This window comes from Panicum virgatum, chromosome 5K (genome assembly GCF_016808335.1).
Source record: "Panicum virgatum strain AP13 chromosome 5K, P.virgatum_v5, whole genome shotgun sequence".
Lineage (NCBI taxonomy): Eukaryota > Viridiplantae > Streptophyta > Magnoliopsida > Poales > Poaceae > Panicum > Panicum virgatum.
The window spans coordinates 35,046,818-35,072,481 of NC_053140.1; the positions used below are offsets into that span (position 1 = coordinate 35,046,818).

A 25,664-nucleotide genomic window follows, 5' to 3' on the forward strand; every position below is an offset into this window, starting at 1 on the left:
AATGCATACAACGTTTTGCTAACTGGGCTAACTCGTGAGCTACCTTATTGCACTCTCTTCCAATTTTACACACTTTTACCTCTGGGATTGCATACATAACATACTTTATTTCTTTCACAATGTTGGAGAAGCTAGCTCTGTTTTCAGCATCGGATAGCAGGGACTTTATCACATTACAATCAGATTCAATCACCAATGGTTTCCTGATCCATTCATTTGATAACTGAACCCCTTCAAGGCAGGCCGCTGCTTTGGCATCCTCCACCGACACACAGCGAATGCCATGCTTCCAAGCTGACAGCAGCACCTTCCCAGAATGATCTCTGATCACGATTCCTATGTTTGCTTCTCCTGAAGATTGGTCAAAAGCAGCATCCACATATACTCTTACTCCTATCCATCCTGGGGAAGGAGAGCTGAGGGCGTTCAGCCCTTCTCCGAGCGACACGTGGAGGGGAGACGCCCGACGCGGGGCCTGGGCTGCCGGCTCGGTCGTCGCTCCGCGCATCTCTCGCTGTGGGTGGGGCCGCGTCGGGTTGCCGCACCGCCTCGCCTGCGCCTGGGTCCCGCCGGTGTCCCCGCGCCTGCTTTGCGCGCCTCCTGTGCTCCCGCCTCGGCCTCACCATCCCCGCCGCCTCGGCCTCGGCCGCGCTGCCGACCGCCGGATCCGGCCCCGCCGCCACCGCGAGGACATCCCGGCCTCGGCCACGCCCGCACTGCCGTTCACGCCACGGCGGCCGGCGCGGCAGGGCGTGCAAGCGGCGGACGGCCACAGCGGCGGAGGGAAAGAGGGCGGTGGTGCTTGGGAGCGGAGGCGCAGATCTGAGCGGCGGTGGCGTCGAGGACTCGAGATGGGCGGTAGATCCGGTCGGCGGCGGTGTCGACACGGGCGCCGAATCCGAGATCAGGGCCGAGTCGAGGCCCGCCGGTGTTCTCGGCGTGACGTGGCGGAGGGCGAGGCATGCAGCTGCCGCCAGAAGTCGCCTGCCTGCGTGCTCTAACCCTGGGGGACGACTAGCAGGCGGTGGCATGGGGGTGGATTGAGGAGGGGCGGCAGCACCGAGGTTGGAGGAGGGGATTGGAGAGGACGGTCAATGGCGGCGGATCCGGGCGGCGGCTAGGGGCGGAGGCGCGGCTGGTGGCGGAACTGGGCGCGGCGGCGTGGAGGCGGAGTCATGGGCGGCGGCGGATCCACGAGGCGGGCGGAGGCGCGGGGAGCGGTTCGAGAGTTCGCGGTGGAGCCATGGAGATGAGGTCATGGGGAGGATAAGGGAGAATGAAAAAAAAAGAAAAGAAAAGAGAAAAAGGAAATAGAAAAAAGAAAAAAAGAAAAGGAAAATAGAAAATAAAAGAAAAAAAATTGAAAAAAAAACTAATGAGTGCGGCGGAGCGCACCATCTACCTAGTTTAGTTTCGTCCGGTGGCATAGTCCACACCTGTCCAAATGAATGCTTAACTCTTTGTTCCTTCTCCTTTTTCCAACTATCATATAATGGTGCTTTGCCCTTCTTGTCATTTTCCTTACCATGTCTGATCAGTAACAATGACTTCCAGTAGCTTTCAACAAATCTGGCCGAACCATACACCGAAGCTTTACCATCACCATGAATTGCATTATTTCTAAGGTGCCAAGCTCTCCATAAACAAAACATCAGCTGGGCTCTATTATCTATGTTCAGATCCTCAATCAACAAGATAAACCATTCAGGACCAATTTTAACTAGTTTATTTTCTGGAACTAGTTCCCATTCCTTCCTTAGTTCCTCCCTTAAGGCCTTAGCCTTAGTACAAGATATCACCGCATGAAACTCGTCCTCTTCTTCTCTTCCACAAATCCGGCAAGTACTATCATTTTCCATATTCCTTCTTTTCCTGTTTTGCATTGTTGCTAGGCTATTGTTGGCGAGCCTCCAAGCAAAGATTTTTATTTTTTGAGGAACTGGGGATGACCATAATTTGGACCAGCAAGTTCGGCCTCCATCTTGTGATATGCTTGTGCTAGCTAGACCCTGAGTTTGAACACTTTGTTGTACAGCTAATCGATAGGCACTGCGAACAGCAAAAAATCCATTCTTTTCATAAAACCATGCAATCACATCATTCATATGAACTTTTGGAATGTGGATCTTTAGGATTTCCTCCGCATCATGTTCAAAGAAGATATCTCTGATAAGTGGTTCATCCCAGTCACGCACATCAGACCGTATTAATTGTGATACCCAATGTAATCTGCTCCTTGTCTTTTTTCCTGTAATTTTTAGTCGTGATGCTCTGGGAACCCAATTGTCTCTCCATATCCTGATCCGTTCTCCAGACCCCACTCTCCAAATCAGTCCCTTCTTAAGAAGTTCCAAACCATGTTCAATGCCTCTCCAAGATGGTGAAGCATCGGAGGTGAATACAGTATCCACCAGATCTCCATTGGGGTAGTATCTTGCTTTGAGGAGACGCGCACAAAGACTTTTGGGAAATTGAATTAGCCTCCATGCTTGTCGTGCTAGTAGGGACTGATTAAACATGTTCATATCCCGTAGACCTAGGCCACCCATATATTTTGGAAGCATCATCTTTTCCCACGCAATCCAATGTACCTTCCTTTTATCTGATTCATCACCCCACCAAAAATTTCTGATTAGCCTCATAAACTCCTCGCAGAATCCTGCTGATAATTTAAACACACTCATTGCATAAGTGGGTAATGCCTGAGCCACTGATTTAATAAGAAACTCCTTTCCACCCGAGGACATGTGTTTTTCAGCCCAGCAAGCTAACTTCTTGACTAATTTCTCCTTAGTGGTCTCAAACTGACCTCCTTTCATTCTTCCTTCAGGGACAGGAAGTCCCAGGTATTTATCCTCGAAAGAGACCTGACCTGCGCCCAAAATTGTCTTAATCACTTCCTGAACTTCCATTAAACAATGAGGTCCAAACAGCAGCGAACATTTTTCTTGATTTACTTTTTGGCCTGACGCCCTTTCAAAGCTGTTAATTGCATCTCGTATAATCCCAGCCTGTTGTGAATTAGCTCGGAAGAATAATAGACTATCATCCGCAAAGAGAAGATGCGATATTCCAGGTGAGCTTCTGCAGATTTTGAGTTCCTCTAACCCTTTTGTAGCCACTGCTTCCTTCAGCACACAAGATAGTCCCTCCGCGATGATCAGAAATAAATAAGGTGAAAGAGGATCTCCTTGTCGAAGCCCAAGCGATGGAGAAAAAGCATCCAAGAGAGTTCCATTAAGTTTAACAGAATATTTAATTGATGTCACACATGCCATTACCCACGTAATCCATTTTGAATGAAAGCCCATTTTATTCATAGTCCCTCTCAGAAAGTCCCAATCAACCCGGTCATATGCTTTTGCGAGATCCATTTTGTAGGCACAGAAATTGTTTCGTTCACTTTGGCTTTTCTGGATAGCATGGACACATTCAAATGCAATCAAAGCATTATCAGTTATCAGCCTTCCAGGTATAAAGGCACTTTGTGTGGGTGATATAATTTTCTCCAGCATAGGCCTTAATCTGTTCGCCAAGCATTTAGCCACTATTTTGTAAGTTACATTGCAGAGACTAATAGGTCTGAAATCCTTCAAATATTCAGCTTGGTCCTTTTTTGGAATGAGCACAATTGTCGTAATATTAGCATCAACCGGCATGATCCCCTCCTCAAAAAATCTGCGCACTGCTCCAATCACTTCATCTCGTAGCACTTCCCAATTTCTTTGAAAGAATCGGGCTGGAAAGCCATCCGGTCCAGGAGCTTTTAGTGGACCAATTTGGAAGAGTGCATCAGAGATTTCCTCATTCGTGAATGGTTTGCAAAGTATTTCATTCATATCCTGAGTCAGTAGGGGTTCAATCATATCGGCAATGGATTCGGGCTTGACGGAGGTATCCTTCATATACAGGTCTTGGAAGAATTTAGTTGCCATTGCCTCCATCTCACCTTTATTTTCTACATATCGGTTATCTTCAGATATAAACCCCCTAATCTTATTTTTCTTAGATCTCCATGTGGCTTTCCGATGAAAGAATCCAGTATTACGATCACCTTCCTGGAGCCAAGATATCCTAGATCTCTGTAGCCACATCATCTCTTCTCTATAGAGCAATTCATCCATTCTGTTGTATAGTCTTTTAATTGTGTTCCGATTTTCTATCGGGTCTGCTAGCATTAGATGTTCCACCTGTGCTCTAACAGCTTCAAGTTCCTTTGTAACTGGTCCAAAATGTTCAGAACTCCAGGTCTTCAATGCGGTCATGACTGCTCCCAGTTTTTTTGTTACATCTCCAAGATCATTCGCCGTTCCTACGCTTTCCCAGGCTGCTTTTATGGTTTCCGGCAATGATTCCACCCTCTCCCACATAATTTTGTACCTCAAAATTCGGCCTTTTGTATGCTTGCCCTGGTCGTGCTCTACCCGAACGAGTAAAGGGCTACGATCAGACCTTGATGAGACCAGGTGTTGTACCTGTGCATTTGCAAATAAATCAGACCAATCTGTGGAAGCTACTGCTCTATCCAGCCGAACACGAACATTCCTCGCACCCTCCTGTTTATTGTCGTAAGTCCATGGTGTTCCAGAAAAACCCATGTCATAGAGATCACAATAAGATAGAGCATCTCTGAAGTTCTGCATCTGCACTTCTCTCCTATTTGTATTTGAAAAGTGTTCAAAAGACCACATGACCTCATTGAAATCTCCAACCATAATCCAAGGATAATTCATCTGACTTTTCAATTGTCTTATTAGATCCCACATTCTAGGTCTGTCTTGGACTCGGGCCTCACCGTAAATAAAGGTACCACGCCATTGGGTAGAGTTTACATCAGCACGAATCAACACATCTATATGATGCTCACCCAACGATTGCAGGTCCACCACAACATTGTCATCCCAGAAAAGGGCTAGGCCTCCACCGGTTCCTTCTTTTTTTCACTGTTAGACAATTTTTAAGACCTAACCGCCATCTCAAATTTTTCACCCGCTCATCACTTTGTCTTGTTTCAGAGAGGAAAACGATTTTGGGGTTATGAGTTCGCACTAGGCGAACTAATTCTTGAACTGTGCGGGAACGCCATACTCCCCGACAGTTCCAACATAAGAGATTCATTGCTCCTGATGGGGCTCGCCATGAGCACCCGTCAGGGGTTCATTGTAACCAAAGCCCTTTTCCTTCCACACACCTAAAAAGACATGATCCAACAGTAGCCCACTCCACCCATCATCCTGATATAAACATAAACTCCACACTAACACATGATCCGTTGCTGAATGTTCTTTTGTCCTCTTCCAGTTAGACATCTTAGTTGTTGATCGCCTCTGAAAAATACCCTTTTTGTTAATAGGGATTCTTTGACAACCCACCACACAAGCAACACGATTAAACACCTTAACAAGTATAACAGGCTTAAGGAAAGCTGCCCCATGGGCCAACCGAGAATCTGCTTTGCAAGTTATTGGACAAACTTCCTCATACATTAAACTGCTCCTCTCTTTTATTTCAAAAGGGTAAAAAGCCCTTACAAAGGTGAAAAGGACATAGACACAAACTGCCAACGCAACAGCCAAACAGTGGTCCAGATGACCAACCTCTGACAAAACTGAAAAAAGACAGCAACCACTACCGGACTAAGGTACTTTGCCGAGTGTCACAGACACTCGGCAAAGGCAGAAAAACACTCGGCAAAATGTTGGCCGAGTGTAGCACTCGGCGAAGCGCACATGGCCTTTCTTCTACCGGCGAAGCCGGCTTTGCCAAGTGCCTTTTCTCGGGCACTCGGCATATGTGGGTTTTCCGGTAGTTAACCTCTATAACCTGAACTCACCATAGTAAAGGTCGATAGTCCATACTTCTGCCAACAGACTGGAAGGAGCAACAACCCGGGACAAAGAGTCCAGACAAGCCAGACTAAGCGCTGAACTGACCGTGGCCGTCCCATACCACGGCAGTTCACCATGAAGGAATTCATGGTTCCTGCCGGGCGCTCTCAGTAGCGCCCGGTAGTTTGCCGGTAGCCGCAAGACCGGTCGCTGCCACTTCCCTTTCCGTTCCTTTTGTTTTCTCTCCACTGTCCTTCGGGATAACCCCTGCATCCTCACCACTAATACCTAGATTCGTTTCTCCCTGACTCAGCTTTCTTAGTCACTGGTTCCAGCTCCATATCCACCTCATGGGTTTCCTCACGAGCTCGCACTATCCCAGCCCCAAGAGTTTCTGGTGAATTCAGACCTACATTATTGTTACTAGTGATACTCTAATTACCCGGTTCCTCCCGTGCCTTGCGTTTCCATCCTTTCATCTTCTTTATTGTTTAAATCTGTTGATTGTATGTCAGCTACTATATTTTCCTCCTCCTCAGCAAGATCATTCTGAGCCTTTTCACCCAAAGCCTCCTCATCAACAGACAAACGCGCTACCTCTTCCACCACCTGCTCAACTGCCCCATCATGATCTTGGTTTGCCGGAATTGGGGCACGCCATGGTCGGGAGCTCGAAGTTTGGGGGGGACTCTGTCCCATTGCATCGGGCAAGCACCAGCACCGGGGATCCTCAAAGTATACTAGACGAACGCGAAGGTTCAAGCTGTACCTGATTTTCCTGTCCGTCGTCGGCTCATCACAACTCGCCTCCATGTGTCCTATGAAGCCGCAAAAGAGGCAAAAATTTGGCAGCCTCTCGTACCTGATCTGGACTGCTACCTCCTCTCCTGTGATCTCATCTGCTAAAATCAACTCACTCCGAAGGGCCCTATACAAAGGAAGTTGGACCCTAGCCCTAATGAACTTATCATTGATACTCCCCCTAGCATCGTCATCTATTTTCATTACAGACCCCATACAATTTCCAAGATCACGAGCTAGCTTTTTCGTGAGAAGGTAGAAAGGGATCTTCCTAAACTGAACCCACATTGGCACATGTGTGAACTGTGCCGACGAGGGGTCAGCACCATTGGCAAGTCCCTCCACCAGGAAGGCATCCCTCTTGTATGCCCACGGTCCACCGAGAATTGCATGGTTCCAATCGCCTTCCATTGAAAAAACAAGAACGAACTTCTTGCCTGCTTTAAACTCCAGTGGACTTACTTCCAAATCCCCTCGCATTTTCCATACCTTCTTCATATGGTCGAACAGCTGCTTGGGGTTGACCAGCAGCACAGACAGGAACAGACCAACTACAAAGAACTGGGGACGCCACGCCTCACGTGCCCTGGACATGTCGATGACCAGCACCTTCTTCTCTCCCTCTTTACTAGATTCAGCCACCTCCTTCCCTGCACGCCTGTGGGAGGCGCTGACCTGAAGGCTCACTTCAATCCAATTAATCGCTGTTTTAATAGCTGTAGGCGGCATACTAAATCCTCTGTTCTTGGGGCGGCTGAGTGAACTCGGTCTCCAATTTGGCCATATCTTTGGAATTTGGTTTGCCTGTAGTGATTCTGCTGGTGTTTGGGTTTCTTTTCTGGAGATTTCGGGTTTTAGGGGTTCGGATCGACAAGGGAAATCTCAGATCGCCTCCGAGGGGGCAGGGGCGATGAACAGACGCGGGCATGGAATCGACGCGGGCAAGAATGGCCCTTAAAGTGACTAAAAATTGTCCCTACATGAAAAAGATGTCCCTATAGTTTTAAATGCCTCGAGTATAATTGATATGAAAAGTAAATGAATGGAAAGTAAAAGAGGGGAAAAAAAGAACATTATTTGGTCCCGATTGGTAACACCAACCGGGACTAAAGGGTGTGCCCGCCACGTCGGGGTTGGCAGTACCAACCGGGACCAAAAGTGCCTGACCTGGGACTAAAGTGCCCCCCTTTTGTCCCACCTTAGCCGTGCTGATTGAAAAACCGGGACAACAAGAGTTTCTTAACCGGAAAAAAGTGTATTTATGATACATTATGACATATTATAAGGAAAAATCCTAAAATGCCTATAAAAGGTGTCTCCACATTAGACGTATATCATACCTGAATGAAAAGTTGAGGACTTGTGTCTCATTTTAGTGTGTTACACAGTCAGGGGCATTCAATATTTTTACTAGATATTCTCCTACTCTGCATGCTGGAAAAGATTAATTTAATGGGACGTTGTGTTTCACACAAAATCACATTTTTCAACTAATGCATAACAGGTGGGGACTCCCGAAGAATAACTCAAGATAAAAAATTCATTTCCTGCGAGTTTAGATTACGGAGCAGTCATATGGAGAGGAATAATAATACTAGTGGGAGACGAATAAAGGCAATAATGTCCCTCACCACACTCAAAACTTTTTCTCATACTTATCTCTTCAGCACCGTACCTTACAAAAAGAAGTCTTCCTTGACTTCTTTTCTATTAGTTTGAGATGACTTTAATTTGTTTCCGCGGTTCCTGTGGTGGTGTGGTTGGTTATGTGAATCCCATTTCGATCATCGTCGTAGACGACGACGTAGACTTAGCTTCACGGGTCTTGTAGCAGCGGCCAGGCGATTTGGACAACAAGCTGTGGTGGCGATGCTTCACTACTACTAGCGGCCTCCGATCTTTTTTAGACAAAAGGTTTTCCCCGCTTCATTAAAGGAATAAAGCGTACAAAGTTTCAGAGTCAGAGCGTTGCGTATTCGAGGCGCGTCTGCCAAACAGTTTTAAGGGAGAACGACATCTAAAGACTGAGCAACTAAAACATCTGAGCATATATCAAGCGTCATCTGCACAGTTGGCTGAGCAGCAGTGGAGGCCAGCCGGGATTGATCCCCAGGAGATCGAGCCGAACTTGATGCTTGTTGTTGCGTAGAGATGTCCCAACAGATCCTCGGTGGACTGCTCCCCCTTTCCAGCAGGTGTTGTGCGATGTGATCCAACTCTGCAAGCTTCTCCTGCTTCAACAGCACATGGCAATCGAGCACAAGACTTGCCCCTCGCCCTGTCATTTGCCCCCCTGAAAGCACAATTGGTTACGCAGTTTCCAGAGTGACCATAAGGTCGTGCCATTTCGTCGATCATCGTCGTAGACGACGACGTAGACTTAGCTTCACGGGTCTTGTAGCAGCGGCCTGGCAATTTGGACAACAAGCTGTGGTGGCGATGCTTCACTACTACTAGCGGCCTCCGATCCTTTTTGCTGTACGTTTTCGGCAGCGTTCTCTTTGCCAATATTTGGATTGTCTGATTGAAAGAGTGGTCTCCTATGGATTGATTGGTCGTCCATACCTAGCTAGTGCTTCGGCTGGTTGCCTTCTTTATTATCGTTCGTTTTTGCTTCGGTTCATCTCCGCCTCAAGCTAATAAGTTATCTAATGGTTTGTCAGGAGAGCCGGGTAGGGATCTCCAATCCTAGGCGGTCGCCGGAATTGGTAGGCTGCGGCAAAGACTGTTATACTTAACCGATTATCTAGGATGGGGATGCATCACGGGCTTCAATACGCTTCCCACCGTTGATATTGTGAGATATTTCTTTCCCTCTTCGATTCGATCATGATTTCTGTTCTGCCTCCATAGAAACAGTTGCGGACCTGCCTTTAATAATTTTGTTGGCACATATAACGCTAGCTCTCTATTATTGAAGTAGCATCATTCGCCTTCCTAGACAACTTTCCTTTTAGCTTTTTTTACCCTTCTTTCCTGTTTCTTGGCACTCCCTCTGTCTTGAAATAAAAATCATTCTATACGGTGATTACCATCAGTTTTAGAAATTTGGAGATACTGGTTAGCTTCATAATTATTTTTAGATTCCGGGGGAAAAGACAAAACAAGAATTTATATCCATACAGAAAAATCTAATAGATAAGGTATTACAAGCATAATAATATCTTGATGTGTAGATTCATCTTTTAAGGCACATGTTTCCGGAAAACCTAAAAAGCAAGAATTTATATCCATAGAATAATCTAAGAAATAAGGTCTTACAAGATTGAAGCTTTATTATTTTAGGAAAAGTTAAATCTCACTTGAGTGTTTGAGGGGTCCAACGCATGAATTTCGATATCTTAGATTTGTCTGAAATTTTTTGCGGCATTATGGTAAGTACGGTTGGTAAAAAAAATCAAATATTTTGTTGTTTCTTATAAGTTGGTTACAACTATTGTAGTTTGAAATTAAAATTAATTTACACATAGTTACATTCATCTTTTGGGTGAAATTATTTTTCAGTAAAGATGATCTAGTAAAATTATTAGGGTGCTAGAGCGTCCCATAACACCCACCATTTGTGAGCAAAATGTTAAATGTTACTTCGCTAATAGATCTTAAAGTTGGATGGCTAAAAAACTCAAGTGTTAGACACTTAGGTGTGGTATATATAAATGCTCTTTTTTTAGATACTAAGTACTACAATTGACCTTTGCGCAGTACGATGTGTATTCCACCCGCTCCCTATTTAGCCTACAACATATTGTCCATGCATGCACCGTCTATTGAATGTGCATTCCACCTAGCCATTGCACGTTCTTTCATTGATAAAGAACCTACAACAAATTGTGTGCAAGAATTGCACTCTTTGTGGGGTAACTAATTGCTTCCCACTTCTCACACTGTTCATAGCAATATGTACGTATGTGTGGTGTATTCTTACCATTATATAATATAGTTAACAATCATCTGGTAGCTTCTTTTATCTCTATATTATGTTTCTTGTGTCTAGTTTTTTTTTTCTGTTGCAGGCACGTTACTTGTAATAATTTGTGAAATTGAACTTGTGTGTTCCAACTTCCAATTAGCATTATACTTGAAACGGTGCCCATGAAATAAAATCATTCCACTGCTTTGCCCAGCACACCAGGAACTGTAAATGGATGTTGCGCATCAACTTGTTGTGCCTGGACAGCGGTGCAGGAATGTGGCTGTGGCGGCATCAGGCAAAGGTGGGAATGTGTCTGAGGCTGCAATAGGCAACTCACATGTACCTGGAGAAATGCCGCCGATTTATGTGCCACCACGTGAAGACAGCCGGCGGCCTGCTTCTCCAGCCGCAGATGATGGCAGCAGAAGCAGCAGCAGGAGCGCCAGAACAGTTGACGGTCCCACAGAGGCCACTCCAACTCGGCCCGCTGCCGCAGCTGTTGGCAGCAGAAACGACGCCACGAGGGGCAGCGAGGAGGAACACGAGCTACAGGCAGCAGCAAGAGGAGCAAAAGGACAGGGAGAGCCCAACGCGAGTCGGCCAGGTCAGAGCCCGGCGCCGGTTGCTGGCACCACCAGCAGCAACAGTGGCAGTGCCCCGGCTGGCCTGGAGGAGCCGCGGCCATCCGTAGAGGCAGGACGAGCGGGATCAGGCCAGGCTACTTTCTGCGACCGCCTGCTTTCTTGCTTCGGCCTTTGCTGCGACCGTCTGCTTTCTTGCTTCGGCCTTTGCTCTTGAGGTGGAAGCTCCATCTTCCAACGCTGGAGCCTGCAAGGATCTGGATTCAGGACCCTATTTTGTGCCTTTTGTCCGTTCTACCAAAACGCACACGCGTCAAATGTTTCTGTGGCCGTTGAACATTTGCTGAAAGACATATCGGGTCGAATTGGGTTTTGTTAGATTGACTACTCCGGGGAATCGGACACGATGGTTTGTGTTGAAAGCTCGTATCACGTGTATTTTCTGAAAGAAGAAAAAAAAAAGACTAGTTCACTGTACTGTAATTTTGGAGGTAGTAGAGCAGGACGTACGCCAGGAGGCCCCGGACCAGTAGTGCTCCAATACATTCTAGCCAATCAGACATGAGACGCATACTTGCTCTAGCTTCTTCTGGCCATAAACTTTGAGGTTTTGAGAACTGCATTTGATTCTTTTTCTTTCCTTTTGCAAGACGGGGTCCATAAACCACTGCACATTAAGTTTCACCATCATTTTTATGTATTATTTTCAGGCTACTATGGTCATCATAAGGGATATTTTCAGGCTATGGTCTTGGCCATAAAACCTTGTGATGACTGCAGACCCATCAGGGCCACAGAAAACAAAGCTCAAATTCATTAAGATGTTTGAGCATTAGAAGATGAGACCAGTTCGGACGGCTGGACTCGGAGCACATAGAACTGAACAATCAAACTTTAGCCCAAATTCACCAATTTATACATCTTCAGTTCCAATATCTGACGACTCCCAAGTCACTGGGTCTAGACTCTAGACAAATTTAGTCTTTCCCACACCTCTCATGCTTCTTCACCTGTTATTAATCAAATAAATGTCAAGAGCTTTCATGGAGGAATTGCAACAATGATAAATATGAATTGTATCATGTTTGCTGGTACATGATGCAAATGCCTACTTACCACTTTGAATTCTGACTGCAGATTGCCTAACTGGACAGGGCATTCTCCCTTCTCATCATACTCAGAAAATTCACCTTCAGAGCAATCAATGTCAAAAGGAGTCCCATGCACCTTTAAAAAGAAAGAGATGAGAGACTGTTAGCGCAACAGGCACCACAACAACTGAACTATCGTGGCAGTGACGTATAGGAAAATAACTAACAATAAACCAAATTCCACAAACCATCACTAAATTATTAGTTGGTAGTGAACGAATAGGTGGTTTTAAATCAAGTTCCAAATTTGTTAAAAAGTTTCCAGATTCGGAACAGAAATCTTAAAAGAACAAACCGTAAATTTGTTTCTGCAAAAGAAATCAACGATGTATTCATTTCTTCTTGGGGAGCGAAGGTAGTCAACTAAGAATGATTTGGGTGCTTTGGGTGCACCATATGGTGCGTCCACGTTGCATCCGATGGCTGCAATCCGTCGGGTGCACGGGGGAATCTGATGCACCTGAAACATCTGAATTGTTCTCAGTAACTAATGTATGAAGGCATTTGAGCACAGGAATCACCTCATTCATCTATTGTGGAATGGTCCATCATGGGGTCATCCAATGAATTTTGGTGGCATGAAACCATTTCTCATTGTAACTGTTAAGCTAACCGTGTGCTTGTGAGGGATGAGGTAGTGACGGATAACCCATTCCATTCCCCATACCAAAGCAAAATGTGAGGAGTGAGAAAGTGATAGATCACTCCATTCCTCAAAACAAAACACCTCAATAAAGAAACAGTGTATCAACTTAAAGGATAGTATATCTGCAGCTCAGATGCCATACAAGCAGAAATGAAAAACACACGGCCAATCCCGTGCCACTGAAAAAATACAAACCAGATATCCTTCTATGCTTAGGCAATGCTCAATGTGAAAAGATATAACTCCAATACAGAGAGATATGCGCGATGTGACCTTGTATTCTTAAGTAATGTGTGATGTCAAAACAAATAGGTGTCACTACCGGAATTGGCTAATTCGCCGTGTGCACCAAGCACACGGCAAAGGCCTAGTAGGCACACGGCGAAGTCTTCGCCATCGGTGGCCGACGGCGAACCCCCGACGGCAGCGCTAGGCACGGCAAAGACCTAGTTTGCCGTGTGCCATTTATCGGGCACACGGCAAACACATTCGCCGTGTGTATCCAAGGGTACACGGCAAAAAAAGACATTGACGTCGTAACGACGGCATAACAGCGTGACAGAAGACTTCGTCGTGTGCCAGGAAGTAGGCACACGACGAAATTTCCCACTTCGCCGTGCGCCACCTGGATAGGAACACGGCGACCTTAGTCACGCGGGGCCCAGCAGCAGAGCTCTTCGCCATGTGCCCTGGGTTTTGGCACACGGCAAAGTGTTTAGGTTCACCGTGTGCCTTTTTCCTGGCTCACGGCGAACAATGGTCAGTTCGCCGTGTGCCCGGTCTTGGCACACGGCGAACTTGCTGTTCAGGGCTGGCCAAATGGTCACTTTGCCGTGTGCCTAGTCCCTGGCACACGGCAAAGTGACCAAACAAATCATATTTTTTTGGGTTTTTCACGTATAAAGGATCCCATATCACAATATATATATCATAGGCATTACATATCACATATATATCACAACAAACATCACATATATTATATATCACAACTAGCCACAAATAACATCAAACACATCCAGAAGTCCAATGCAAAGTCCTGCAAGTTCACAACATATCTAGAAGTTCACAAATACATATCCAGAAGTTCACAAGTCCATAAATATTGAAATAATCAAGTTTATGGCTGCGGTGGGTCGTCGAACGGTGGTGGGCCGCCGAATTGAGGTGGGAACAACTGCTGTGGGAGCGTCGGTGAGATGCCCGGCGACAAGTCTGGCGTATTCGATGCCGCCGATAGATTCTGCAAAAAATATAAGACAGTAAATTGCAGGTGAGACAAAAACCAAGTTCTTAAGTTATAATCTAAGCAAGTCTAAATATGTAGGTCCCCTAAATCGTTAAGTGAGTAATGTAAGTCACAATCTCTAAGTCTAAAGTTCTCTAAGTATCTAATATTTCAAAAGAAACTAAAGGGTTTTCAAGATACTCACCGGAGGAGTAGTAGGAGCAGAAACCACGGGGAGGGCTGGGATGGGATTACCCATTTGGACAAAAAGACTTCGAATGTAGTTGTACATCTGGGCCATCTCGGCCGCCTACTTCAGCTCGTTCTCTTGTCGTAATCTCCTCTCTTCGGCCAACGCCGCCTCGTATGCCGCCTTTTGCGCTAGCATTTAGTTCTACAATATTTCATGACAATGTTACAATGCAAATCAAATATATGTACAAAATGAACGAACTATGAATAAATAAGAAATAACCTGAATTTCCTGCAGTTGGAGCTGCGCCGCTGATAGCCGTGGGCATATGGCCGGGCTATTGGCCGTGCTCCTCGCTTGAATCTGGGAGAGGGTGGGAGTGCTGGCCGTGTCTACAAGGCCATCGCCAATATAGTAGCGCCCATGTTTCTTGCCTCCTCCCACCATCATAATGACTTCTCGATCATGGGGCTGGGTCCTCGGATCCCAGTCTGGCCCATGGACCTGTCTTCCCATCTCTATGTACGCCTGGATACGACTGTGGACGGACGGGTTGCTGTACGCCGAGGGCGGGTCGTCAGGGTTGTAGGTGACGTTGGATGTCGCCTTGCCCTTGCGGGCCAGAGCCCATCCCACGAACGGGGTGCACTCCTTGCCTTGATGTGAGGACGACTGCGAAAAAGGAAGAAGTTGATTACAAATTATGCTGAATTGAACGTTAGATTAGAGAAATGAGTCTGTGTAGTGTGTACCCATCTAGCCCTGTACTCGCCATTGTTGAGGCTGCCTTGATGGTGCGCTGGACCTGGCATCAGCAATCACCGCTGACGGCCAGCATCGTGCTTCTCCTGCCCCTCCGGGTCAAACCACTTGTCCACTATGCGCTCCCAGCACACGGTATCATTACGACACCACCACGCAGGAACCTACACGTGATCAAATGCATGACAAGTAAGAAGAGAGACATTTAACGATGTTTTTAATCTTATAATAAATTTTAACTTACCTGTAAGTATTGCTCTCGGGTCAGCTTGAACTCTCTCGCCTCAGGCTTCCCGATCTTCTGCTTTAGGAAAAGTGCACAAAAGTTGATGACGCACTAGACTTGCGCCTCATAATGCATGTCCTTGACGAGTTTAATGCATCGATTGTCAGCCACAATCACCGCCCGCTCCTCGTATCCCTCATCACACCTGTAAAAATCCTGCATATAAAGACGATGGATCATGTCATCATTGAAAAAATGTTGAATGAATGTGATGTATTCACCATTTTTTGGCGGAAAAAACTTACCCAGAGCTCGCCCTTTACCCGCTCCGCCTTGTTCTCAAAGACTCTGCCGCTCCGATCCAACTGATCGTTGTTGGCGGCGATGTAGTGGTCCCACGTCCATGCAGGCTCGTATCGTCCTTGATAGTGGACCAGGCCTGGGAAGTGCTCCCTGCACAAAAGACCCAGGATGCCGTTGACCTTGCGTTTGTGAGCACCGCCACTGAGGACAGCCCTACTCCTACAACCATTGATTAAGAGAAAATATTAGTTTGTACTGTAATTTTCGAGTTAGGAAATGGAAAAGGTAGTAATAACATGTCAAATTACTTACATATCCCCGCATGGTCGAATCAGCTGGCACAAGGCAACAGGTATAGGCCTATCTGGGAGTCGCGAGGGACCTCGCAACCAGACAGCCGGCATAGAGGTATCCTTGGTTGTATCCTCCTCCTCAGCACTAGACGACTCCCCCCTCCACCTGCGCGTCCGCCTGCCACTCCTCCTCCTCCCGCTCCTGGGCAGGCTCCACCACCTCCTCCTCCTCCTCCTCAGACGGTGGTACAGGCGAAGGCTCCCGACACCTCCTGCCTCCACCCTTCCCTCGACCCCTCTTGGGTCCACCCTTCCCTCGACCCTTGCCTCGCCCCAACCCGAAACTCCTATCGAAGCCCTCACCAGCATCCGAGTGTGGCATCATTCTTCTATACAGTGAGGCGACCGATCGTTGAAGTCCGCCGCCCGGCATCTTTCTTCAATCACGTGCAATTAAAAATAGTAAACCAATCATCACATATATACAAAACGATCTTATAAAGATAAAGAAAAAAATGCGACATAATTAAAAAGTAACATTAATAAATCAATTAGTATGGATCATACATGTATTAGAAATAATCATATTTGTAGCTCGATCATATGTCCATACACCTTCCTCCCAAGCATGGAGCAAATCATCAATAAGAGGCTCCATATACACACTCATATTATCCCCCGGATATCCAGGAATTATCAACGACAAGAATATGTTCTCCCGTTGAAAGATAACTCCAAGGGAGAAGTTGAGGGGGATAACAAACACGGGCCAACAACTGTACGGGGCAGCCGTCATTCCATAAGGATTGAATCCATCTGTTGCCAACGCAACACGTACATTTTGAGCCTCCAGAGCTTTCATTGTGTGACGCCTGTCAAAATGTTTCCATGCTTCACCATCGGATGGATGTATCATCTTCTCAGGACGGTAGCATTTGCCGTTTTTGTGCCATCTCATCTGTTGTACTGAATCCTCGGTCATGAACAGACGTTGGATTCTCGGTATGAATGGAAGGTACCATACGATTTTTACGGGGATTTTGAGCTGTTTCTTTTGACCATCACCAGAATCAACTTCCAGCCACCGAGATTATTTACATTTTGTACAGTAGTTTGTGTCTGCATGTTCTTTCCTAAACAACATGCATCCCTTCGGACAAGCATGTATCTTCTCATATGGCATCTTAAGACTACGAAGAAGTTTTTGTGCCTCGTACATGCTCTTTGGAAGAATGTGTCCTTCTGGAAGCAGACTACCAAAAACCGTCAACATTTTGTCGAAGCCATCTCGACTAATGCCACACTCAGACTTTAGGGCCAGTACGCGTGCAATAGCATCGAACTGGGAAACATTGGTATGCTGGTGAAGTGGTTTTTGTGCCGCAGACAACATGTCGTAATACTGCTTTGCCGTAGGCTCTGGCGGTTCCTCTCTAGGTCCTTCTTCGAAGTGTGCTTTATGAAAGTCAGCTAACATGTCTGCGCAACCGGCATCATCATCATAATCATCGATGCGTTGTCTGACTACCTCTTCTCTCGCACGATGGGCCTCACCATGGTAGATCCACCGGGTATAGTTTTCCACAAACCCATTTGTGATAATATGTTTACCCATAGTGAGTTGTGATTGATGTATCCTATTTTGACACTTGCTGCATGGACACAACATTCTACTCTGTCCTCTATCAAATGCCTTTTTCAAAAAGTCATTGACTTTTAGAGCAAACTCAATATACTCTTGTTCGCTCTGCCAGCCCTTGTATATCCATTCACGGTTATCCATCTTTTAACATACGAGCGAGAAATTTAAAAATCGATTTCATATACACGATATCTAACAAACTCTAATAGGTGAAGATAGGTCCTAATCCCACCCAAGGATGCGTAGATATGATTGGTTTCCATGATCCACTCCTAGCCGAGACATAATTTCGGCAGCACCTCCCCGCTGCTCTCCAAATACACGTCCTGTCAAGGAGATTGTGTATCCGGAGAACAACATGGAGGTGATGCCGAAACTCTGGCACGGATCGGAGTTGACCATAAAAACTAACCATATCTACGCACCCTTGGGCTGTCCAAATGACGTGGACAATTCAAAACACATACGGTTCCATATATGCAAAGAGCTGCATATTTCGAACCGTATCTCTTTCGAACGGGAGACGCCTAGGTTACGTGAAGCACAAACAAGATAAGTAAATGAAAGTCTGTGATGACTCACCTAACTGTCCTACAAAGTGACGAGTCAAGAACGGTGCCGCAACCTCTCCTAAAAAAACAACTACATAGTATCAATAATTGAACATTTCAGTTTCAAATTCTGCACAAATAAAACAGCACAGTGGTCGACAAACATGCCTCAGATATGTTCCCATTCATTTGACCTTGAACTTGAAGCATAAGAAACCTAAAATAAATTCATGACCGCCATTAAACCATGTGACACATCCAGCCCAATCTTAACATCATCGCATCCGAGTTGTTGCTTGGGCATGGATGTGTCACATGGTTTCATGACAACCATAATAAGCATATCCATAGAACAGAAATAACACACTTCGACTAACACTCATGCTCAAGCTCAAGGTCAATATATATAGCATACATCATCACAGGTAATACAATTTTCTATCCAAAATACTCTCCAGCGGTGGCGAGAGCGGCAAAGTGAGATACAACTACCTACCAGGCAACCGAGGGCGGGGCGTCACGTCGGGCCGGGGGAGTCACGTCGGGGCGGCGCGCGTCGGGGCGGGCCAGGGCAGTAGGGGGCCGGGGCGGGGCGGGACTGCGGCGGCGCGTCGGGGCGGGGCCATGGTGGCACGTCGGGGCGGGGGCGGCAGGGCGACACCAGTGAGAGTGAGAGTGAGAGAGTGAGTGAGAGAGGCGCGCATCGGTCTGCAAATTCTAAGTGTAGGAGACTTTGCCGTGTGCCCGATCCAGGACACACGACAAAGATTTTTTACGCACGGCAAAAAAAATTTCCTTTTTTTTGTTCTAAAATCTGTGTTTGCCGTGTGTCCTACACATAGCCCACGGTAAAGTAATAATTTCGCCGTGTGCCAGATCTACGGCACACGGCGAAGTTAAGACTTTGCCGTGTGCCAGATCCAAGGCACACGGCGAAGTAATGAGTTCGCCGTGTGCCAGATCCCAGGCACACGGTGAACACAACATTTCTATATTTCATGTATATAAAACTTGTATTCTTTTAAAGTTTTCAATGTCATTTTCGAAATTTGTTTTGAAATTGAAAACAAGACCTTAAAGTTCACTAAAGAACATGAATATAATTTTTTCACTCATGCTAAATCATTATTTCATGTACTAATAGTTCAAATTCAATTTATATCAATTAAAGTTGTATAAATGCAGTTAATACATTAAAATTATCAAACAGATCCAAAAAAATGCAAAAAATTAACATGAAGTCATTTATGTTCTCTATTGCCTATATAAAAAGTGTAGAAACCAAATTCAAATTTGAACGTGTTTGCCCCTACAAACTTAACCGCGTCTTTCTCCGTTACCCAGATCTTCTTCGGGAAAGTTTGAGTTTATAAGCAGCGTACGTGACAAACACGTGCGAAACTCCCTCAATTTTTTACCATAGATTCTATGTATGATAGCATAAGAAATCGACAAATCTCAAAATTTTCAAACTTCGTTTGAATTTTTTAAAATTTTACAACTATTCGGTTCTACGTTCACGAGAACTTTTTGTGAACACCATTTTTGAAATGACAATGTCAACTATGACATGAGCTCTTATTGTGCACTCAGAAATACGAATATCATTTTTCCAAGAATTTTCTTCTATTATTTTATGTACTTGCAGTTCAAAATTTGACTCATCCGAAAAATTCATTTAACAGATACACAATTTTTATATACAGTGAACATTACGACAAAAATACCAAACTTTAATACAGAGTACCAAGCAATGTCTCTGCAGTGTAGAAAAAGTTTCGAGTTTGAAAATTCAAAATTTTCAAACTGTTTGCCGTGTGCCAAGAAAAAGCACACGGCGAAGTATCTTGTTTGCCGTGTGCCAAGCTATAGCACACGACGAAGTGGCCTGTTTGCCGTGTGCCCCATGCGGCACACGGCAAAGTTGAGCGCCGTCAACCTCCGTCGCCCCTCCGTCCACCTCCGTTCGCCACCTCCGCACGTCCACGGGGTTTGACGTGTGTTATAGGATGGCACATGGCAAAATTGAGCGCCCTTCAACCTCCGTCGCCCCTCCATCCACCTCCGTTCGCCACTCCACACGTGAGTGTCACGTGCACGAGGTTTGCCGTGTGTTTTGAGGACAGCACACGGCAAAGATGGTAATATGCCGTGTGTTTTGTTTTTGCCGTGTGTTCCTGGGGCTGGCACCCGGTGCCAATTGTCCTCCACTAGGTTGGTCCAAGGCCAAAGGTACCAGCTGCTGTTGTCCTCCACTAGATGGTAATAGTCCTCAGTCAGTGCGACGCGGGGGGGGGGGGGGGTCGCCCCCCCCCTCGGGCGACAGGGTCCCCTCCTCTATATAAGCCCCCCACCCCATTCCCTCCTCATTTGAGCCCAAAAATTCTACAAAAAATCCAGAAAAAAAGAGAGGAACTTCCACAAAAAATCCTGAAAAAAAAGAGGGGTGAGGAGAAGGGAAACGGCAAAGCCCTGCCGGATTACGCACCTGTGATCTGCAGGTAATTATATTTGAATCCATTGATATTGTATAAGTGCTATAGTAGAACAATTTAAGTACGAGTTCGAGGATAGAATTAATATTTGGATAGTGAAATATAGAATTGTAAATTTATAATGATAGTCCCTTATTGATATTACAGCATAAGGCAATGGATGCCTCCAATTCTGGAGGATTTTCATGGACCGAAGAAAAATCTAGTATAATACTTGATATTATGACACATCTTTTAATCAGTAAGAAGTTGGATCCATTAGCGGATGGTACGATAGAGATGGTGTTGTCCAAAATAGTAGAATTTAAAGATTTCACAATATTTCGAGGTATTACAACGCAAGAGTTTGTGAACTAGCGAATCATCCTAATGTCATTGGATTCTTACAAAGTTCTTGTAAGATATGGATGCGGCTAGAGGTGTATGAGATGCACATTAAGGTAACTCTCATTCAGTTCTATTTCCGTCCGTCATTTGGAATCTATATTTATAAAATAGTAAAATTATTGTTTAATTATATGCTAGGATTACCCCAAGGACACGGAGTTGATTAACAAATCGATACCAAATTTCCGTAAATTGGTATGTATCTTCGGTGGACTCATGCCGCAAGCTAGGCGAAGGAGGTGAAGAAGATCTTCGGGTAATAGTACTTGGCCTCCACAAGAACAGATGACCGGAGATTCGTCAAGTCATGCTGCAGCACCTCAAGCACCAAGTTGTGTTAACTGGGATGACGACATGGATGACTTCATGCCCCCCAAACCATGGCCTCCAATACATGATGTTCCTCCCCCTTGAAAGCATCTAGGCCCCTAATTCGAGTTTTGGTAATTAATGACAACGGTTTGTGGATTAACGAATTCATTTGAGATAATGAGTATAGGTTGATCCACGAGTGAAAGAGATTTGGTTGTGAACGTATGGAGTTTTGGAGATGATAAGCAAAGCTCGGACTCAAGGCAAAGGTATAAAATAGGGCTTTTGCGTTTTACCGGTCACAAGGCGTTTAGTGGATGAAAAGTGACCGGATTTGTTGGATAGATAGCCGTACTATCAAGAGGGGTTGTGTACTCATGCTTGACGGGTCTTTAGTGCCATTTTGCTCAAAATGTCTAGTTGCATGCATGAGGGCTAACGGCGTTTTGAAAAGATTTGAAATAGACTAAGTTCGAGAGCTGACTGAGTAACGGCGGACAGTCCGCGCCTGAGGGGCGGACAGTCCGCGCCTGAGGGGCGGACAGTCCGCGCCCGTTCCAGAGAGCTTGCAGAGGCTCTGGTGGGCTGGCGGACAGTCCGGCCCAGAGGGGCGGACAGTCCGCAATCGTTCCAGAGAGCTTGCAGAGGCTCTGGTGGGCTGGCGGACAGTCCGGCCCAGGTGGGCGGACGGTCCGCCACTGTATTTCAAATTTGTACCAGAAAGGGTGTCTAACTGGTGTGGGCTTCAAAGTTGAACGGCGGACAGTCCGGCCATGGTGGGCGGACGGTCCGCCGGCTAATTTCAAATTTGTACCAGAGAGGTTGTTTCTCTGGTTTGGGCTGAAAAGTTAAACTGCGGACGGTCCGCTTCTGAGGAGCGGACGGTCCGCTTCTGAGGAGCGGACGGTCCGCAGGCTAATCTCAAAGTTGTTCCAGAGACGTTGTTAGTCTCTGGTGGGTTGGAACTCTTAACTGCGGACGGTCCGCCACTAGGGCGCGGACGGTCCGCCAGGGGTTAACGGCTAGTTCTGACACATATTAAATGCACTCTGACTCACTGGTTTATAACGGCGGACAGTCCGGTTTTTGAACCGCGGACGGTCCGCGACTTCGCAGAAAAGAGTGTAACGGCTAGTTTTTGGAGGGATGTCTATATATACCCAATGCCCAGCCATTGGGTGGGTCTCTTGGCCATTTGGATAGCATTCTTGACACATTAGAGCTAAGGCATCCCTCTCTCACACACACTTGCTTAGAGATTGCATTTTTGAGAGTGTGAGAGCTTCCTAGTGCATTGCATCAAGAGTTTGAGCTTTGTGGCATTAGGGATACTTCAAGCAAGCGTCATCAACTTGTTACTCTTGGGAGTTGCCGCTCCCTAGACGGCTTGGAGAAGTGGATTTCGTGGAGCTCCTCCAAGGAGATTGTTGAGGAGCCCCGATTTCGGTTGTGAGAGGTTTTATGCTCACCTCACCGGAGTGGTGAAGAGCAACTCTAGTGGAATCGAGGTGTGGAGCGGTTCCTTGATTCAAGCCGGCTCAAGATCAAGTGGTTCTTGATAGAGGAGCGGTTGATTCTTGGAATCCACCTCAACGTGGATTAGGGGTGACCGGCAAGTCATCGACACCACGGGATAATTTCTTGTGTCAAGCTTGGTTACTTCTCTTGCTCTCTTTAATACTTGCTTTTACTTTGAGCAATTTACTTTACTAGAGCTTGATTTGTGTCTTGTCACCCTAGGTTGCAAACCCATCTAGAGATAGTAATAGCATGACATAAGGCTTTCCTTTGTTACTAATTAAATTTCTCTAGTGTTATTGGTTTTAGATTTTAAACCGCCTATTCACCCCCCCCTCTAGTCGGTGTTCTTGATCCTACAAGTGGTATCAGAGCTAAGTACTCCTTTAATTAAGGATTTAACCATCTTGGAGTAGAACAATGACTAGTGATCATGGGATTCATGTTGGGAAGCCACCGTTCTTTGATGGGAACAATTATGATTATTGGAAGACTAGGATGTCGGCTCATCTCAAAGCCATGAGTAGAAAGCTTTGAAGAGTAGTAAATGATGGATATGTCATTTTGGACCCAAAGAGTTTGACACCCCTAGATGAGGAAAATGAGACACTAAATGATCAAGGGGTTAATGTGCTTTTTAGTGCTCTTGATGTAAATGAATTTAATAGAGTCAAGAGCCTCACAAATGCAAATGACATATGGAAGAAGCTCATGGAAATTCATGAGGGTACATCAACGGTGAAAGAGGCCAAGCTATACTTGCTTAAAGGAAATTTTAGTGAATTTACCATGAAGAAGGATGAGAGCATAGCCGAGATGTTCAACCGGCTAAATGACATTGTAAATGATCTCAAGGGACTTGGATTTGAGGTACCGGATGGGGATTTCAACCACAAGTTTCTTAGATGTCTTCCGGAAAGATATGACACAATTGTGACCTTACTTGTAAGGTCAAATGTGAAGACCGCAACTCCCACACAAATATTGGGAGAAATTCTCACCCATGACATGTTCAAGAAATCTCAAGATGAAGCTCATGGTGGAGAAATTGATATGAAAAAGAAAAGTGTGGCATTCAAAGCTCAAGATAGCAAAAATGAAGAAGAAAGTGGATGCCAAGAAGAAGAATCAGATGAGGAGATGGCTCTCTTTGTCAAGAGATTCAATAGAATGATGAGCAAGAAGAGCTTTGGCAAGAGAGGCCAATCATCAAGAAAAAATCCTTTTGTGGACAAGACTTGCTTCAATTGTGGTGAAGTAGGTCATATCATTGTCAATTGTCCAAACAATAAAAAGGACAAGAAAAATGATGAAAAGAAGAAGAAGAAGTTCATCAAGAAGAAGAAGAATGGCCAATCTTATTTTGTTGAATGGGATTCCGATGCAAGCTCCGATGATGATGATGATGATGATGACAAGCCATCCAAGGGAGTTGCCGGGATCGCCATCAAGGAGGCTCCATCACTCTTCTCTACACCACATTGTCTTATGGCAAAGGGTGGTGCAAAGGTACAACAAGATGGTGAACTTGATGAATTTTCATATGATGATCTTGTTGAAATGCTTAATGATGCCGATGAATTCATGACAAAGGAAAAGGCTAAGTTGAAGGACTTGAAGTTGAAGTTTACTTCTCTTCAAAATTCCTATGAGGAGCTAAAGACTTCTAATGAGAATCTCAAAGAAACTCATGAGAAGCTTGAGGAAGCTCACAATACCTTACTTAGTCATGAAAGAAAAGCAACATTGAGCATTGGTGTTAGTTGTGATTTAATTGATGATAAATCTTGTGGCTCTAGCTCTACTAGTTCTTTGTGCACTAAAATTGATAACCCTTCTTGCAATGAATCTCTCATTATGGAAAATGATTTATTAAAGAAAGTGGTTACTTGCTTGACTAATGATTTGAGAAAATGCTATGATAGTAGAGCAAAGTTTAATCATTGTTGGGCAAGCCAAAAGTTCACCTCGAACAAACAAGGGCTTGGATATATTCCTAAGAAAGGGAAGAAGACTTTTGTGCAAACTAAAACTACTTTTGTGAAGAGTAGTGGCAAGCCATATTGTGAGAAATGCAAGAAAGTTGGCCATGTTGAGAAGAATTGCACCAACAAGAAAGTCATATCCTTTGATTCAAGTTACATGCTTATGAAAAATTCAAATGGCAATGTTAGTGCAAAATTTGTTGGTATACCTATAAATGGTGCTAAAAAGAATGCCATTTGGGTGCCAAAAGTCTTGGTCACTAATGTGGTCACTAACGTTCAAGGACCCAAGAAAGTTTGGGTACCTAAAAGAGTTACTTCCTCTTTGTAGGTGAATTACAAGTCCGGAGGAAGACATTGGGTGCTTGATAGTGGATGCACTCAACACATGACCGGAGATCAAATGATGTTTTCCTCTCTAGATGAGAATGTTGGTGGCTATAGTGACATCATCTTTGGTGACAATAGCCGGGGCAAAGTCAAAGGAGTTGGTACAATTCCTATCTCAAGCAATCATTCTCTCTAAAATGTATTATTAGTTGATTCTCTCAAGTTTAATCTCTTAGCGGTCACTCAACTTTGTGATTTTGGATATAAGTGTAGTTTCACTAAAGATGATGTTGTAGTGACTAGCTTGGATGGAAAAGATCACATCTTTATGGGATTTAGACATGAAGATGTGTATCTTGTGGATTTTGCAACTAAAGAGGCAAATTTGTCCACTTGCTTATTCACTCAATCATCCTTGGGTTGGTTATGGCATAGAAGGCTTGGTCATGTTGGCATGAAACAACTCAACCGACTTTTGAAGCATGATTTAGTAGTTGGCTTGAAGAATGTGAAGTTTGATAA

At 45.2% G+C, this 25,664-nt stretch overlaps 2 long non-coding RNA genes across 2 annotated transcripts; one reads left to right on the forward strand and one right to left on the reverse strand.

The window, feature by feature from the left end:
• Positions 1–8,383: 8,383 nt before the first annotated feature.
• On the forward strand, positions 8,384–11,637 carry LOC120709575. The gene is made up of 3 exons (XR_005689733.1): positions 8,384–9,107; positions 9,293–9,426; positions 10,754–11,637. It is a non-coding gene; the product is annotated as an uncharacterized LOC120709575 (long non-coding RNA).
• Positions 11,638–14,800: 3,163 nt separating this feature from the next.
• On the reverse strand, positions 14,801–15,837 carry LOC120709576. Its single transcript, XR_005689734.1, has 4 exons — positions 15,632–15,837; positions 15,345–15,542; positions 15,091–15,264; positions 14,801–15,010 (listed from the first exon to the last, which is right to left on the reverse strand). It is a non-coding gene; the product is annotated as an uncharacterized LOC120709576 (long non-coding RNA).
• Between the last annotated feature and the right edge of the window lie 9,827 nt (positions 15,838–25,664).